Genomic DNA, 17946 nt, shown 5'->3' on the forward strand with positions numbered 1-17946 from the left:
CAGAAACCTAATAAATATGCATGTTTGTGTGCAATAAATATCTACTTGCTTAAGCCCTCGGTGTGCAAGTTAGGAGGAACGATTCTCCTTGTACCGGGCACTGTAATAAACATACCTCCTTTATAACTCTCTCTGAGTTGTAGAGTCTGATTCCGTGCTTCACCACCACTAAAGCCCTTGGTTCCAAGTGGAGAGCTAAGGGCTTCACCTTGGGACCTGAAGTATTTCTAGCACAAGAATACACTGTTACTACTTGAGTTTACGTGGTAACATGCTATTCCAGAGAATATTCTGGCAGATGATAACTCTGCTAACATTACTGACTGTCACAGGAACAGCATCACAGCCAAATGCACTGTGAAGGCTTGCACTGAACAGACAGGGTAACGATTCCATAGAATTATATAATCATAGCACAGTTTGGGTTGGAAGAGACCTTAAAGTTCATCTAGTTCCAACCCCCTGCCATGGGCAGGGACACCTTCCACTAGACCAAGTTTCTCCAAGCCCCATCCACCCTGGCCTTGAACACTTCTAGGAATGGGGCAGCTACAGCTTCTCTGGGCAACATGCGCCAGTGCCTCACCACCCTCACAGGGAAGAACTTCTTCCTAAAATCTCATCTCAACCTCCCATCTGTCAGTTTAAAGCCATTCCCCCTTGTCCTGTCCCTACAGGCCCCTGGCAAAAGCCACTCTACAGCTTTCTTGTTAGCCCCTTTAGGCACTTGAAGCTGCTCTCAGGTCTCCCCAGAGCCTTCATATGAGAAGCATTATTATTTTAAGCAAGTGCTTATGGACTGAACACTGTGCCACTGCTCTAACAGAAACGCCAGAACAAGCAGCTTTGCGATCGATTTGCTTTCAATAACCCAGAAAAACCTAGACCTGGAGCTTTAGCTATGAAGTTGAATTAAAGAATCTCTATACAGTAAATCATACAAGACCATTGCTGGAAACTCAGACAAGCACTTCTAACAGAAATTCCTTTGTTTAGAGCAGCCCATCACAGAATCACAGAATCCCAAGGGTTGGAAGGGACCTCAAAAGATCATCTAGTCCAACCCCCCTGCAAGAGCAGGGAAACCTAGAGTACATCACACAGGAACTTGTCCAGACGGGCCTTGAATATCTCCAACATAGGAGACTCCACAGCCTCCCTGGGCAACCTGTTCCAGTGCTCTGTCACTCTTACAGTAAAGAAGTTCTTCCTGATGTTAACGTGGAACCTCCTATGCTCCAGTTTACACCCATTGTCCCTTGTCCTATCACTGGATATCACTGAAAAAAGCCTAGCTCCATCATCCTGACACCCACCCTTTACATATTTGTAAACACTGATGAGGTCACCCCTCAGTCTCCTCTTCTCCAAGCTAAAGAGACCCAGCTCCCTCAGCCTCTCCTCATAAGGGAGGTGTTCCACTCCCTTCATCATCTTTGTGGCTCTGCGCTGGACTCTTTCAAGCAATTCCCTGTCCTTCTTGAACTGAGGGGCCCAGAACTGGACGCAATATTCCAGATACAGCCTCACCAAGGCAGAGTAGAGGGGGAGGAGAACCTCTCTTGCCCTACTAACCACACCCTTTCTAATGCACCCTAGGATGCCATTTGCCTTCTTGGCCACAAGGGCACATTGCTGGCTCATGGTCATCCTCCTACCCACCAGGACCCCCAGGTCCCTTTCCCCTTCACTGCTTTCCAGCAGGTCAACCCCCAACCTGTACTGGTACATGGGGTTGTTCTTCCCCAGATGCAAGACTCTACACTTGCCCTTGTTGAATTTCATCAAGTTTCTCTTGCCCAACTCTCCAGCCTGTCCAGGTCTCGCTGAATGGCAACACAGGCTTCTGGTGTGTCAGCCACTCCTCCCAGCTAAGTGTCATCAGCGAACTTGCTGAGGGTACACTCAGTTCCCTCATCCAGGTCGTTGATGAAAATATTAAACAGCACTGGTCCCAGCACCGACCCCTGAGGGACTCCACTAGTCACAGACCTCCAGCTAGATTCTGTGCCATTGACCACAACTCTCTGCCTTCTTCCTTTCAAACAGTTCTTGATCCACCTCACTACCTGATCGTCAAGCCCACACTTTCTTAGCTTATCTATGAGAATGCTGTGGGAGACAGTATCAAATGCCTTACTGAAATCAAGAAAAACCACATCTACCGCTCTACCATCATCCCTCCACCTAGTCACTTCCTTATAGAAGGCTATAAGGTTGGTCAAACATGACTTCCCCTTCATAAAACCATGTTGGCTGTTCTTAATGACCCCCTCATCCTTGATATATCTAGAGATGGCGTCAAGAATAAGTTGTTCCATCACCTTTCCAGGGACGGAGGTAAGGCTGACCTTTAAAAGCTCTCAGATCTGTCTGACTAGTTCTTTAAGCATAAAATGAATAAAAATTCCTGCCATCTCTCCCTGAAACTGTTCCACTGATCTTGGGAGCAAGTCCAGGATGGGACAGAATGTGTGCAGCTCTAGGTTTATCTCAAAGTTGTGACTTAAACTAGAAGCACATTATCAATATAAGAAAATTTATATTCTGTACTAGCATGCAGTTTTTTTATGGATGCTGTAATATTGATGACTGCAGAGTTTGGATTTTTTTCCTTAGATACACCAAGTAAATATATCTAAAAGAGTAATGTTAATCTAGAACTACACATACACAATGAGCTTGCATTAATGTGTCCCTGAGCAGTCAGCTGCCCAGCTTTCGATATCTGTGCTATAGATCTGTGTTAGCGTAGTCCTCTGAGCATACACACTTCCTCTTTTGATACCTAAGATGTATTACCAGTCAAAAGTATAAGGTATTTTTATTAAAAAATAATTATATCCTCAGTTTACATTCATCATTGTATGTAGTGGATGCTTTGAATGAAGGTTATTTGAAACAAATAGAATTTGTCTTATCAGATTGTCTAGTTTTGTAGCAATCTGAGATAATTAATTGCAAGCAAAAAAGCTGCGTAATGGTATATATAATGGGGAAAGTTTTCTGTTTATCGGAAAAAATATCAAATTAGCAGCTTCAGAAATATCCCTGAGTCAGACAGCTAGCTCTATTTTATGTTACTTAGAAGCTAATGTATTATGAATAAGTGGCAAATATTTCTGTGTAATGCAGAAGAGATTAAATGGAAGCTTCTATTTCTGAGTTTTATTTTATAGCATACCTATAAGCAACAGAAAGTCCTACACAGATAGCCCTGCTAATTACGGAATAATTATGTAAATGGTTCTAATCTGAGCATTGTACTCATTTGAGGAATTAAGAATGCATACAAGTTCAGCTAGGGAGACTTTGAAAACAATTTCCCAAGATGTATTTAATTTACTGGGGAACTTTTTTTCCCTTATGCTACCAAATAAGTTGTTCTTCACAGAAGAACATTTTCCATACATAAAGACAGTTCTTTATGGATTAAATCTTAAAACTTTCACTTGGGCAAATTTAGTTTTGGTTTTAATGATGAAGTAGCTTTAGTTTAGCTTTTTAAGTTTTGAAATGAAAAACATAACATATTAAATCATGAGGTGGTAGCAGAATTACCATCTTGTATTTGATATTTCTAAACATTTTGATTTGGAAAGGTGAAAGTTCTGGAGTTTTCCTTCTGCCACATACTCTATTAAATACTCCCTCCATATGCTGTTTAAGCAGTACTCATTTGAGTAATCACCGTCTTATTTGAATGATACATAAGAATTGCATCATTCTGTTTCTATGAAATTTTGTAGAGGCCAATATTCATTTTTATTTGGCTCTAAAGCTCTTACCAGATGATTGCATAAAGTTGATTTTTATTACCAGTCTGTTCATGACTAGGGAATACTCATGTGATCACTACGTGGTGAGATTCTGGTGTGTAGCGTATGCCAGAATTTATCCATAACATCCTACTGGGAGCTAAATAGTGTGTGATAGGAACAGAACATGCCTTGGAGGAGCTTATGAGTTAACATTAAATTAATGCAATGAGAAATGGTAAAAGGCAGAAGAGGAGGATCTGAGGAAAGTCAGTGGTCACAGAAATTAAAAATTAATGCTGAGTAACTTTTATACCCATTTCAAGTGCTTTCTTTAGGCAAATAGGGTGTTGTTTATTGGGCAAACTTAGGAGGAATTTTGCTTCCTCTCTGAATGTAGCAGTTCTAGAGTACATTTCTTGAGCTATTCTTTTACTGAATAAGTCTTTGTTTCTGGTTATGAGGCTTTATTTATAAAGGACCACTAATAAAGATGCATATTCTGAAAATGAGTCTTTTTCTGTAACTACCTCTTACTCATTTGTTTAGGGTTCTAGGAGGTGTTCCATTTCTGATGTCTCCCAGGAAGTCCCTACACTCATCCCAGCACATCTGCAAGAGTGTGTGCTGATCTTTGTTTAGACACTGATAGTATCTGACATTTTAGTGGCTCACTGAAATTCTTCAGGGAATTTCCAAATGGTAACATACTCCCTTAGCTGACTAGTTAACATCTTAACACAATTTAACATCTTAACTAGTTGACATCTTAACACAATGACTGAGTTTTATCACTCCTGTTATTGAAGCAGTTACTGTGGTGTCAAGCCAAAAAGGACCATCTGGGATAACTTTGCAGATAAGTTCAAGTGATTTGCTTAGAGACTTGTATTGACCTTAAAGCAACAATTTTTGTTTAGGCTGTGAAACACTGTGTAGAGGTATTTGCACCTGAACTTGTTGTTTCCTTTTCTGTTTAACATACTTTATTATTTTAAGTTCAAACTGCTTGTGACATTGATTCTTCCCTTGTGACAACTTACTATTACAAACAGGAAGTTCGCCTCTTGTGTGGTTCTTAATTACCAGCATGATTTCCTTCTCAAGAGGACTGTACACACTAAACATATTCTCCAGATGTGTCTCCTGTCATCAGTCCTGTGCTTGAATTGTTCATTATCATGTCTCTAACCTTTGTCTTATGTAACTGACATGGTTGTTCAGATTGTTTCTAAACAAAGTTCAGAACATCGTATATTGTGGCAGTCCCACTTAGTGAAATATGGACTTCTCCAGTGGTAATGTTTGGCTAAATAATTCTACTGCTAGATGGATTACATTTACATAACATATTGTCTTCCAAGGCTTTTTTCATTCATATAGTGACAAGACACAGTGTTCAATAGATCAAGCCCCAGCTACACTGAATATGGAATTTTTGAGTGGTAATGCTGATTTTTCTGGTGATAACAGCATTTTGCATTTAATTTGTGTGCAAGTGTATGCACGAACGCGCCATCTTTTTTTTTTCTAATTTCTTCTCTGGTTTATGTGTAGTAATGAAAACGCTACTAGATGGTCTAACCTCCAGATACTTTTCCTTAGTGAGAGCTGGAAAATGTGCTCTGGGAAAAACAATAACCCCAGAAGAGCTCCAGCTAAAAGGAATGTAGAAGTTTACAGCTACAAGCATGTTTCAAATACAATCTAGGTAGGAGGCTACCAACTATTGCTTTTTGAGTGGTGCTATGACTTTTCCCAGGCATTTCACAGAAGTAAAATTCAATTGCAGGAGGAGGTTGTCTGGTCTGACTGAATGTTTCCTAAAATATGGAAAGGAAAAGATAGGCCACAGGGGGAAGGAAAAAGTTAGTTTTCTAGTCTGTGCTAGCAAACTAAGCTGGACTTGGGCACAGATTCATGTGCAGGCCCTTAGTCATCCATGCTGTTGAACAGTTAGCATTCTGGCTAAGGCAGTTCAGGCCTGCCAGCATGCGCTCCCGCAGGCAGTGCTGGGGGGTATCACAGGCCAGGGGGAGGTAGTGCAAAAAATGAGAGTTCAGCCCTCCCAGATGTAGGCTGCCTGTGTACCATTTATCCTCAGGGTCAGAGACTAGATTCTGGCTGATCTTATTTACTTGTACATATGTAGCCACAGGGTTGTTCTTCCCCAGATGCAAGACTCTACACTTGCCCTTGTTGAATTTCATCAAGTTTCTCTTGCCCAACTCTCCAGCCTGTCCAGGTCTCGCTGAATGGCAACACAGGCTTCTGGTGTGTCAGCCACTCCTCCCAGCTAAGTGTCATCAGCGAACTTGCTGAGGGTACACTCAGTTCCCTCATCCAGGTCGTTGATGAAAATATTGAACAGCACTGGTCCCAGCACCGACCCCTGAGGGACTCCACTAGTCACAGACCTCCAGCTAGATTCTGTGCCATTGACCACAACTCTCTGCCTTCTTCCTTTCAACCAGTTCTTGATCCACCTCACTACCTGATCATCAAGCCCACACTTCCTTAGCTTATCTATGAGAATGCTGTGGGAGACAGTATCAAATGCCTTACTGAAATCAAGAAAAACCACATCTACCGCTCTACCATCATCCCTCCACCTAGTCACTTCCTTATAGAAGGCTATAAGGTTGGTCAAACATGACTTCCCCTTCATAAAACCATGTTGGCTGTTCTTAATGACCCCCTCATCCTTGATATATCTAGAGATGGCGTCAAGAATAAGTTGTTCCATCACCTTTCCAGGGACAGAGGTAAGGCTGACCGGTCTATAATTACCCGGGTCCTCCTTCTTGCCTTTCTTATAGACTGGTGTGACATTTGCCATCCTCCAACCCTCAAGCACCTCTCCCGTTTCCCACGATTTACCAAAGATGATGGAGAGTGGCCTAGCAATGACCTCCGCCAGCTCCCTCAGCACCCGTGGGTGTATTCCATCCGGACCCATTGATTTATAGTTGTCCAGATTGCATAGCAGATCCCTAACCCAATCCTCATCTACCAAAGCAAACTCCTCCTTTGTCCTGACTCCTTCTGGGGCTATAGGAATCTGGGGCCCCTGGGGAGAGTCTGCAGGAGTAAAGACAGAGGCAAAGAAAGCATTCAGCACTTCTGCCTTCTTTGTATCCTCTGTCTCCAGGGCACCCACCTCGTTCAACAGTGGGCCTATATTGCCTCTTGTGTTAGTTTTATTTGCTATGTATTTGAAGAAGCCCTTTCTATTGTCCTTAACCCGACTAGCAAGATTAATTTCCAAGGAGGCCTTAGCTGTCCTGATTGCCTCCCTACATCCTCTAACAACTGTCCTATATTCCTCCCAAGTGGCCAGCCCCTCTTTCCATAATCCATAGATTCTCCTTTTCCACTTGAGTTTGCCCAGCAGCTCCTTGTTTAACCACGCTGGTCTCCTAGATCCCTTACTTGATTTCCTACTCATTTGGATGCTCTGATCCTGAGCTTTGAAGAAGTGGTCCTTGAGTGCTGACCAAGTATCATGAGCCCCTTTACCGCCTAGTACCCTTTCCCATGAGACTTCCCTTAGAAGTTGATTGAACAGGCCAAAGTCAGCCCTTCGGAAATCCAGAACTGTGGCCTTGCTAGGTATCCTATTCCTCCCACACAGGATCCTAAACTCCACCATCTCATGGTCACTGCAGCCAAGGCTGCCATTGACCATCACCACTTCAACCAAACCCTCCTTGTTGGTGAGTACTAAATATAGCAGCGCTCCTCTCCTAGTTGGTTTGTCCACCATTTGCATTAAGAAGTTATCATCAATGCACTGGAGGAACCTCCTAGACTGTGAATGATTGGCTGTGTGAGTCTTCCAGGAAATATCAGGGTCAGGGTCAGCACCCTGGCAGGTGCCTCCTATGTCAGCATCGTCACTGTGTATGTTGCTTCTTCCTCTTCCCAAGTTCCTTTCTTGCAACCACATTTCACCCACAGATTAAAGAGAAACCCTTTACTGGGAACAGCAGGTTCTGTCTGCTTGTCCCCCTAATGACGGGCAGCCTGACAGCCCCATGGCTGCACACCCAATACTTATCCCCTCACACCAGTCAGGGCTAAAAAAATGGGTTGGGGAATCCCTGTTTTTGTAAAGCAAGTGAAACAAACGTGTCTGACAGGGGCTTATGGGGCTGGCGGGAGCCGAGGCACATTCAGAACCTGAAGAAGGACAGCCCTGCCCCAGAGCAGCCCTTCCTCAGCACAGGAGGCAGCGGACCAGCAGGACAGTCAGCACAGCCAAAATAAACACTCCAGTGTTTCACTTAAACACTCCAGATTTAAATGCTTTTTCTTTTTTTTTTTTTTTTACTTGAACAGAAATAGTTTGCCATAACAAATAATGCTGCTTCTATTGCCAGCTGCTGTTTGGAGCAGCTCAGAGGTGGGAGGCAGGCCAGGGACCGCGGATCACCTCCCAGGACCGTCTGGTTGCAAGCAGACGTGGGTCTGTCTTTTCCCTCCTCACTTTAATGCAAGCTCCAACAGCAACACTACGCTCAAACCCCACTAACCCCACATCAGTGCTGAGGCAATGTTGATGCAGGGTAAATCATCACTGACTGGTGAGATGTGGCCCTATCACAAAACTCAACTGCACTTCAAGACAACAGTCAGCCCAACAATTTTTACCCTTAAAAATCAGAGCCTTGGACAAGAGCATGAAACTGGAGAAGACCATGTGCATGTCTCTTCCTCTGCTGCCTGCACCTAAGCAAACACTTGCACGCATTGCATCCAAGCCTCTCCACCATCACAGAGCCATGGGATCAGGCGGCACACTTCTTCCTGCTCTGGAAGTGCATTTGCACCTCTCAAATTTGACATGTGCAGCTCAGGTTCGCCAGCACTGAGCAGTGGCAATCCTTGGTAAGAGACAATTCCAGAAGACTCCAAGGTGGATTGATGACATTTCCCTGCACCAGCTACCATGTTTGTGGGCTGTACTGCAGTTTCCTGTCCCAGACCCTTTGAGCAGGCTGCTCCACTCAGCATTTCAGTAGTAGGATTTTCATTGCCCGCTTTCGCAGCAGTAAGGGCAGGATGTGGCTGAACCCCTGGTGCCCCACGGTGGGATTTCCTACACTCCCACCATTTCTTCCAGACACCAGTTTCGCATTAAAAGCTTCAAGAGGTCCAGTGTGCTCAATGCAAAAAGATTACAATTTTTTAATTGTTTATTACCTTAAAATAAATTTCAGCTGGAGCAAACCCATCCCAACATGTCCTCTGCTGCCCAAAAGCCCCATAGTCATCCCAGCTCCGGGCATAGAATCATAGAATAGTTAGGGTTTGAAACAAGGAGGCACAAAATGTAATAAGTTCTAAAGTAATGATAAGTTTGGCTTTGTAATGAAAAGTAACCGTTTTGCCTGAAGGCAGTTTCAGGTCCTCAGAACCTCAATACAAAAGGTGTGACAAAAACAGAATGGAAAACGACCAGGGGGTTGGTAGCACCTGGGACTAGCTGATGGCCAGGATGGGAGCAGTTAAACCTATTGATAAGTAAAAGAACAGGATTATTGCTATGTCTGTAATGTTAATTAAGCTGGGAACGACCATCACATTTTTGTATAAATGCGGGAAACTTTCTGGAAATGATGTAATATTCCCAGTGACTATATAAGGATGGCCTCTAGAGCAATACGGGGACACACGTTAGGAGGAGCTATCCCCTGTGTCTCCCGGCGCCGTAATAAAGAATACCTGCTTGTCAACTTGAAACTCTGTTGGCGAGTTTGTTCCTGGAGTTTTCTCCGAATAAATTTGGCACCCCAGATGGGACCTTCTCTGCTCGGCTGCAGGACCCGCTGAGGACAGGGCTCCCTAGGGCCCTTGGGAGTTTTTCCCAGAGGGACCCCTCGACTCATTCGGATCACTGCGGGAGCAGACAAGGACCATCTTCGTAAAAGGTATTCTTTTATATTTAAGGGGGGATCCTGCAAGACGCAGTGGCAGTAGGTGTCTTGTAGAAGGCATTGTAAATTGGTTTGGTAAGCGTACGCATGGTGAGGAAGCCTTCCGTAAATCGAGATAGGAAATCTCGTGGGTAAAGGCGTATACCCGGCTGCTAGCGTCCGTTTGGTATACACCCACAAGAAGCAGTGGGCATCTTGTGGTTTGGGTTATGCAAAACGCAGTGGCAGTAGGCGTCTTGTAGAAAAGGTTTTTACCAGTATACAATCACAAGAGGCAGTGGGCATCTTGTGGTTTGGGTAAAGGTGTAAAACAAGAGGCAGCGGGCGTCCTGTGGTTTACAATCACAGGAGGCAGTAGGCATCTTGTGGTTAGGGTCCTACAAGACACAGTGGGTGTCTTATAGAAAACAAGTTGTGTCCTGCAAGACACAGTGGGTGTCTTATAGGAAGGGTTTTGGATTTTACTGGTATTTGACTTCTATTGTGGCTTATTACAGTTGTGATTTTGGTCTTGTGATTTTTGGTATTGGTGACAGACTGCTATAAATATGTCTCTGTTTCAAGTATTGTAACTGTGGAGTGCCTATTCTGTGGCTTGTTATAGTGATGATTTTCGTCTTGTGATGTTAGTGTTGGCGACAGGTTATAACTATTAATTGTTTGATACGATTTTAGTCTCTGTCCCAAGTGTTGTAACTGGGTGGAGTGTGTGTGTGGGATCCCGTGTGTGTGTGTGTGTGAATGCGAGATTGATAATGGGAAAGCAGCAGAGTGGAGAAATCTTGAAAAAGAGTCCTTTAGGGTGCATTTTGGCCCATTGGAAAGAACTGGGAGGGTCTTCTGGGGGCTTGCTAAATAAGAAAACATTGGTGAAATATTGTAACCAATGGTGGCCTTTGTATAGTTTGGAAGATCAGGAAAAATGGCCTAAAAATGGAACTTTGAATTATGATACATTGTTATAATTAATGTTGTTTTTGAGGTGGCAAGGAAAATTGAATTAAGTAATGTATGCAGATATGACAGACGGAATGCAAAATTAATATACCTTCGCCAGATCCCTTAATTTTGGCTTTGGAAAAAGACAGGGAAAAACTTGAAAGCTAAGCTGGAGAGATGTTGTTCAGATCGTGATACTGGGGAAAGATGTTTAAAGTTAAGGAAAACCAAGAAGGAAAGTAGGGGAGCTCGGGCAGCTCCTGTGGTTGAGTGTGGGATGAGTGCTGGGGAAATGCATGGGATGGCTCCGGTGGCTGAATTGGAGCTAGACTGACGGGGACCTGGGTAATCTACCCTAGTAGATCTACTGGTTAAATTAAAACCGGGGACTAGAGGAAATAAAGTAGAATTTTAGTGGATACGGGAGCAACTTGTTCAGCGTTAAGTCAGAGGGAAAAGAATTTGTTACAGATGTGGGTGCTACTGGTCACCAAGGAAAAAAAAATTCTTTCTGAAACCCTTTCAGTACAAATTGGAAAAACAAACGGGAATGCATAAATTTTTATGCATACTAAATTCTCCAAAATCTATATTAGGGCTAGAAGAAGCATTTAAAGAAGGTAAAATGGAATTGAGAGTTAAAAATCAGTTAATTTCAGCTTTGAGTTTATATCTTCAACAGAAAAGCGAACAGGAGGACCCCCCCTGAAATAGAAGAAATCCTTAATCAAGTATATCTGGGAGTATGGGCATCTGAAGTTCCAGAAATGGCGATAAGAACTGCTGAAAAAGGGTGGACACATGCGTCTTGAGTAAAAGGACCCATAAAAGAATGGAAAGTTGTGACTGAACCCAGAGACGCCAAGCTGACCCTCAAGCGGACTTGGATAAGTAACTGAGGGAATTCATATTGACTCCTGTAAATCTGATATGGGAAATGAGGATATAGTTGAAATTATTTTAAGAAACCATAGGATAAGGGCCAGTACCAGTCCATGTCCTATATGCAAACACTGCAATTTGTATATTAGACCTAAGTGTCCCAATTGTTTGAAGTATATTATTACTCGTAGGGGAGACCAGGAACAATTTTTTGAGGAATCAATTACAGTTCTTTTGCATTCGGTGTGAAATTACCACCTCGTTGGAACAGTTGTTGTGGGTCAAATACTACTGCCATAGTAGCCCACGGGGAACATACCTTTAACCTACCAGAGAGGGCAAGACCGGAGGGAGTCGGTGCTGCAGCTGAAAAGGTCTGCTGAGGGCTGCAACCCCTGGGGCTGTGACCACTGAGCACTATAATCCTGACCGGACCTCTTTTGGTGTTGGTTCTGATAGGAACCATATGGGAAAATGCCGTAGCTTCTAAAATCATTCACAACAACTGTAGTGAATGCATTACCACAACTAGACAAGGGAGAGTAACCTCTCAAATGCTGATCTACCACACCTTTTATGAATGCAAAGGAACAAAGACAGGCAGTTGCATATACAATCAAACTCAGTGAGAACAAATTCAGAAGGAAGATTAACTGGAATAAGTTATAATGAAGTTATAACCAATTTGAGTACCTCACTGTCAATAATTTTTGATGCATGTGATATTATAGATGATGATTTAGATACTAATTGTGGAAGTTTAGAGTGGAGGCAGTACTACAGTAGCCAACCAAAATATATTTGCCCAGGTGGATACCAATGTCACATAAATCCTGATGATGTACCTAATCAAACAGCTAGGTATCAGTCATCACACCTCTGTGGAAGAAAAGGATGGTCTTGTGTATGCTGGAATACTGCAGGCTGGGGATATGACTATCAATGTAAGACTCTATGAGGTTTAATAGCAGGAATAGCTGTACAACCCGTGCCTGCAAGCCAGTAAATTTAACTGAAATTTAACTGAAAAATTGGAAACAGAAAAAAAAGTAACTAAAATTGGACTTAAAATATATGGAACTGGAGAAGACCCAAATGTGATTATTAGTATTAAGATCAAAGAAAAATATATAGAGTCAATACAACATCATGTATTATCATGAAATGGAAACTGGAGTCCAATATGAAATTCCCACAGTTGCTAAAAATCACTTTAAATCTTGCTGAAAATATAGCTAAAGCATTGAATGTAACTAACTGCTGTGTTTTTGGGGGAACTAACCGGGGAGAGAGATGGCCCTGGGAGGCAATGGAGAGTAATATAAGTGACCCTGCAATCTGGAAAAATCTAAAAGGGAACAAATGGACCAGGCCAACAATGGCAGCTTGACTTTACGGAACTGCCAAGGAAGGGGGGTATAGGCATTTGTTACTAAATTGAATAATAATCAAATGGTTTGCTGTCTTGGATTTAAAGGACTCTTTCTTTGCTTAATATTGGCCAAAGAAAACCAGAATTTATTGGCTTTTGAATAAGGAAAATCCTGACACAGTAAGGAAAACTCAAACTAATTTGGACAGTATTACCTGAAGGGTTTAAAACCAGTCCGACGAGTTTTGAAATCAGTTAACACTGGAACTAGAAACATGGAATCCACCCACTCAGAGGGACTCTTACAATATGTGAATGACCTATTAATTGCTACAGGAACAAAGGAAGAATATGTCTCGTTAATGGTGGGATTATTGAATTTTCTGGGACTGAATGATTATCAGGTATCCAGACAAAAGGCCAAACTAATTCAAACCTGAGTTTCCTACCTAGGATATGAAACAACAGGAGAACATAGAAGTTGGAACTGCTAGAAAAGAAGCCATTTATCAAACACCACGACCATCAACCATCAAGGAGTTCTGTACGTACCTGGGAATGACTGGATGATGCAGACATGGATACATGATTATGGTGTTCTGGTAAGACCACTATATGAACTGTTAAAAGAAACCTCTCTCTTTGGAATAGACCGATTCTGTAGAGGAGGGCTTTAAAACAGAGCTAATGAGAACTGCAGCTCTGTGACTTCCGGATGTGACTAAATCATTTTGGCTATATTCCTATGAAGAGGGAACAGATTTGGTCCTTGCTCAGAAGCTAGGACCCTATAAGAAGACAGTGGTGCATTTTTCAAAACAGCTGGATGAAGCAAGCAAAGGAAAGCCCAGATGCCTAAGAGCTGTGGCTGCAGTTGTCATGAACATTGAAGAGGCTTGCAAATTTACCTTGGGACAAAAAGATTACTGTACTAGTGTCCCATGTTGTATCAGCAGTTCTGGAACAGAAAGAAGCCCACTGGTTATCTCCTTCATGGGTTTTTTTTGGTTTTTGTTTTTACCAAATTTGAAAGAAACCTGGAACATGCTGAACAAGAGCCCTGGAACTGTCTAAAGACAAAAAGATAAATATTTGGACTGATTCTAAATATGCATTTGTGGTCCATGGACATGGTGACGTCTGAAAAGAATGAAAACTGGAAATAATTTGGCCAATATTGAAGCCAAACAAGCAGCTGAACAATCTAAAATCATTCTTTTAATCCCTGATGGTGATACACGGGTAACCAATGTACAGGGGGGTAATACAGAAAAATTGTACAAGGGAGTTAAAGGAATTCCTTTGCTTAAACAAAAGTGTTGTCTGTCTTAAGTACCTGCCATTGCCATCTTGCCAAGGCATTGATTACTGCTGGAGGGGAAGAAACAGATGCTAATTCTACTGACAAAAGCAGATGAAAGGTCCTGCTGATAGGCGGCAGGAGAGGCAGACTGGGTGACCAAGCCTTAAGACCATGACAAAAACACAGATGTTTGTTCCTACTGATAAGCGGCAGGAGAAGCAGACTGGGCGCCAACTAACCCTAAGTCCATGTCTGAAGGTTAAAAGGTGTAAAGGTTAAGAAGAGGAAGACTCATTTACTTCATCTTGAAGACCCCTGCCCACAGGAGGAAGACTCATTTACTTCATCCTGAGACCCCTGCCCATGACCAGAAGGGGCACTGCGCAAGTGCAAAGGACCTTCTGGCTCATTATAATACGAAGCGGGGATAGATAATACATATGTATAGGCGGATTGAGCAACCTCATGTCTATGTATACCTTAAGAGAATAAATGTAAAGGGACAACAACCCTGAGGTGTGCATGCTTTGGAGGAGCTATCCCCATGCACCTCAGCGCTGAATAAAAGCATACCTACTTTACAACTTTAACTAGTTGTGGAGTCTATCCGCGCATCAATGGCAAACTAACAGTTGAGAAATCTAAACCTAGATATTCAAAGGAGGATAGAAAATTGATTGAAGATCTCAAAGGACAGGAAAAAAGGGGGTTGGGTTCAGATACATGATGGGCGAATTGTAATTCCCTGTAATCAACTCTGGAAGATACTTCAGGAGGAACCTAATAAAACTCACTGGGGTCGCAACTCTTTGTATAAATACTTAGACAGGCAAATTGTAGGAAGGAGAAAATAGAAATCAAATTGATACAACTGGGAAGGAAGCTACCCAGGACAGTACTGGCAAATAAATTTTCCTGAGTTACCGAGAACAGGTTACCAATATTTGTTGGTGTTAACGGATACTTTTTCAGGGTGGCCAGAAGCATTCCCTTGTAGAATAAATAATGTAAGACAAGTAATTGGAACATCGCTGTATGATATACCTTGTTTTGGAGTACCAGAGGCAATTTCTTCCGACCAAGGTTCCCACTTTAGAGCAAAATAGTTACAAGAAACTAAACTAGCAAAAATTAGAAGCTGATTGGCAACTACATGTACCATACAGGCCCCAGGTCAGTGGGCAAGTAGAAAAGATGGTTCATCTGATCAAAACATCAGACTGGTAAAATATGTCAGGAAATTAATATTGGTACCAAGCCTTACCACTGGCTCTATTAAGGCTTTGAACTAAACCTCGGTCGAAAGAAAAGGCTAGACCATGAAAAATTTTATACCATATCAGTCCCAGTTTAAAAGAGAAAGTCTTCTGGAAGTGGGAGAAGGCTATCTCTAAGAGTTTGATCACCTTTACAGAAGTGAAGATAAAGGAACAACCTGCTTGGATACATTATTCAAGAATAAAGAAAGCACCAGAACCAGAGAAGACATGGTGGATTGAACCCTCAGGCTCCTGGTGTATGAAATTGTATCGGTCATAATTTGAACTTATATGATAACTGGCATACTAGTTTGGGACCAAAACTTATACCTGAAATTAATGCAGAATGTTGCTAAAATTGTTAATTGTAGTGACCGTTGAGTGTGTGCACAGTTGCCTGAATCAGGAGATCAGGGTCTTCCATTAATTGGCATTCCAGTTTCCAACACTATCTCATGGACAAATTTGTGGGTGATATCTAAAATGGTATTACAAAGCCGAATGGCTCTAGACGTTATTGGCTTCACAAGGAGGGGTTTGTTCCATAATCAGTGAAAGTTGCTGTTCCTGAAACAAATCTGGAGGAAATTTGGAAATAAACTAAAATCTTTCATAAAATGGCCAAGGATAATACCTCCTGGGGGTTTAAAGAAATATGGAAAAAGTTAACTTCATGGTTACTTGATCTCTCCTGTTTAAGGCAACTGGTTGCAGGATATTAATATTGTCTTAATACTGATTACTTGTGGTATAACAAAATTTTCTTTCTGGTATTGTAAATGATCTATAATAAGTTATGAAGACTGGAAAAAGAAATGAAATTTACGTATCAAGTAGAAACAGGAAACTTTCAAAAGACTCTAGATGGTAATGGTATTATATAAAATGTTGCAAAAGAATTTGCAAAAGGACAGAAAAAGGGGGGATTGAAACAAGGAGGCACAAAATGTAATAAGTTCTAAAGTAATGATAAGTTTGGCTTTGTAATGAAAAGTAACCGTTTTGCCTGAAGGCAGTTTCAGGTCCTCAGAACCTCAATACAAAAGGTGTGACAAAAACAGAATGGAAAACGACCAGGGGGTTGGTAGCACCTGGGACTAGCTGATGGCCAGGATGGGAGCAGTTAAACCTATTGATAAGTAAAAGAACAGGATTATTGCTATGTCTGTAATGTTAATTAAGCTGGGAACGACCATCACATTTTTGTATAAATGCGGGAAACTTTCTGGAAATGATGTAATATTCCCAGTGACTATATAAGGATGGCCTCTAGAGCAATACGGGGACACACGTTAGGAGGAGCTATCCCCTGTGTCTCCCGGCGCCGTAATAAAGAATACCTGCTTGTCAACTTGAAACTCTGTTGGCGAGTTTGTTCCTGGAGTTTTCTCCGAATCAGGTTGGAAAGGACCTTAAGATCATCTAGTTCCAACCCCCCTGTCATGGGCAGGGACACCTCACACTAAACCATATCACCCAAGCTGCTGCTCCTGCACCCTACTTAAAAGCAAACAACAGTGGGTGACAGTTTTTTTTCAAACATACCTTCTCTAAAATGCTCCTAATCTTTGGATTTGGCTACTGTGGTGTGAAAGCCTGAACCTACAGGCACAGGGGACTGTGGTGCCCACAAGCCAGGTCAGTTTCCTGCTGCATTAACATCATGGGGGATCTCTGTACACTCGGAATAAGGAATACATGCAGGACAGCTAAAAATGCAACTTATTCTAGAAAATTACTACAGTGTCATTAAAAGCTCTGAGTTGGGGGAGAGAGAGAGTAGAGGAATTAGGCAAAAAAAACTTCCCAGACCAGATGGTGAGCCCATCCTGGAAGTGGAAATGGCTGCATGAACCCCAGCACCAGGCATGCTCGGGCAACATTCCGTTTGCATTCATCCTGATGCTTGGACTTGCTAATCCAGTAAATTCAGCAGAATTAAATACCAAGGAATGAAGGAAGCAGTGGAAGTCCCAGCACCACTTTGAAGATTAATTTGTACAGTAGCACAAGGATAACCTTTTATACTAAATGGAGCAAGGAAGATCCAAACTTTGCTCCCCCCCCGGGAAAGCAGTGACCTGATGAGGATGCCTGGAGCTGTTGGTGAAACCACTGCAGAGAAATTAAGGCATCCTGGAGAGTCACATTCTTGACAGTAATGTGCGTTTGCACTGTCTTAAGTTTTACTTCCCTATTTCCAATTTTGTAATGAAGAATTTTGTCCTTTTCTCAAGTAAAAGCTAGTTTAATTTTAGGTCTCCTCATGTTTAAAATAAGTTCAGACTCATCTGAATCAGGTTTCACAGAAGGAACAAATCCAAATTAAATGACACTGCAGAGAAACTTGGATCAACATCTGTGTGTGACAGGCATGGGGCTCTCTAAGGCTGGGACAGCTTTTGTCGAGAGTAAGAGGGACTTTGGTGAATGAGGGTGCTGTTGAGAGCTCAGCAACAGAACTAAGTTCCCCTTTGTGGGTGTTAATAAAAGC

The 17946-nt window shown here is 42.3% G+C and overlaps 1 protein-coding gene across 1 annotated transcript in view; it reads right to left on the reverse strand.

Annotated features, from left to right (window-relative positions):
• The window catches only part of LOC117438267 (ankyrin repeat domain-containing protein 11-like), a 181786-nt gene that overhangs the window by 38048 nt on the left and 125792 nt on the right, over positions 1-17946 (reverse strand). The gene's annotated exons all lie outside the window — the stretch shown is intronic.

This window comes from Melopsittacus undulatus, assembly GCF_012275295.1.
Source record: "Melopsittacus undulatus isolate bMelUnd1 chromosome W unlocalized genomic scaffold, bMelUnd1.mat.Z SUPER_W_unloc_4, whole genome shotgun sequence".
NCBI classification, from domain to species: domain Eukaryota; kingdom Metazoa; phylum Chordata; class Aves; order Psittaciformes; family Psittaculidae; genus Melopsittacus; species Melopsittacus undulatus.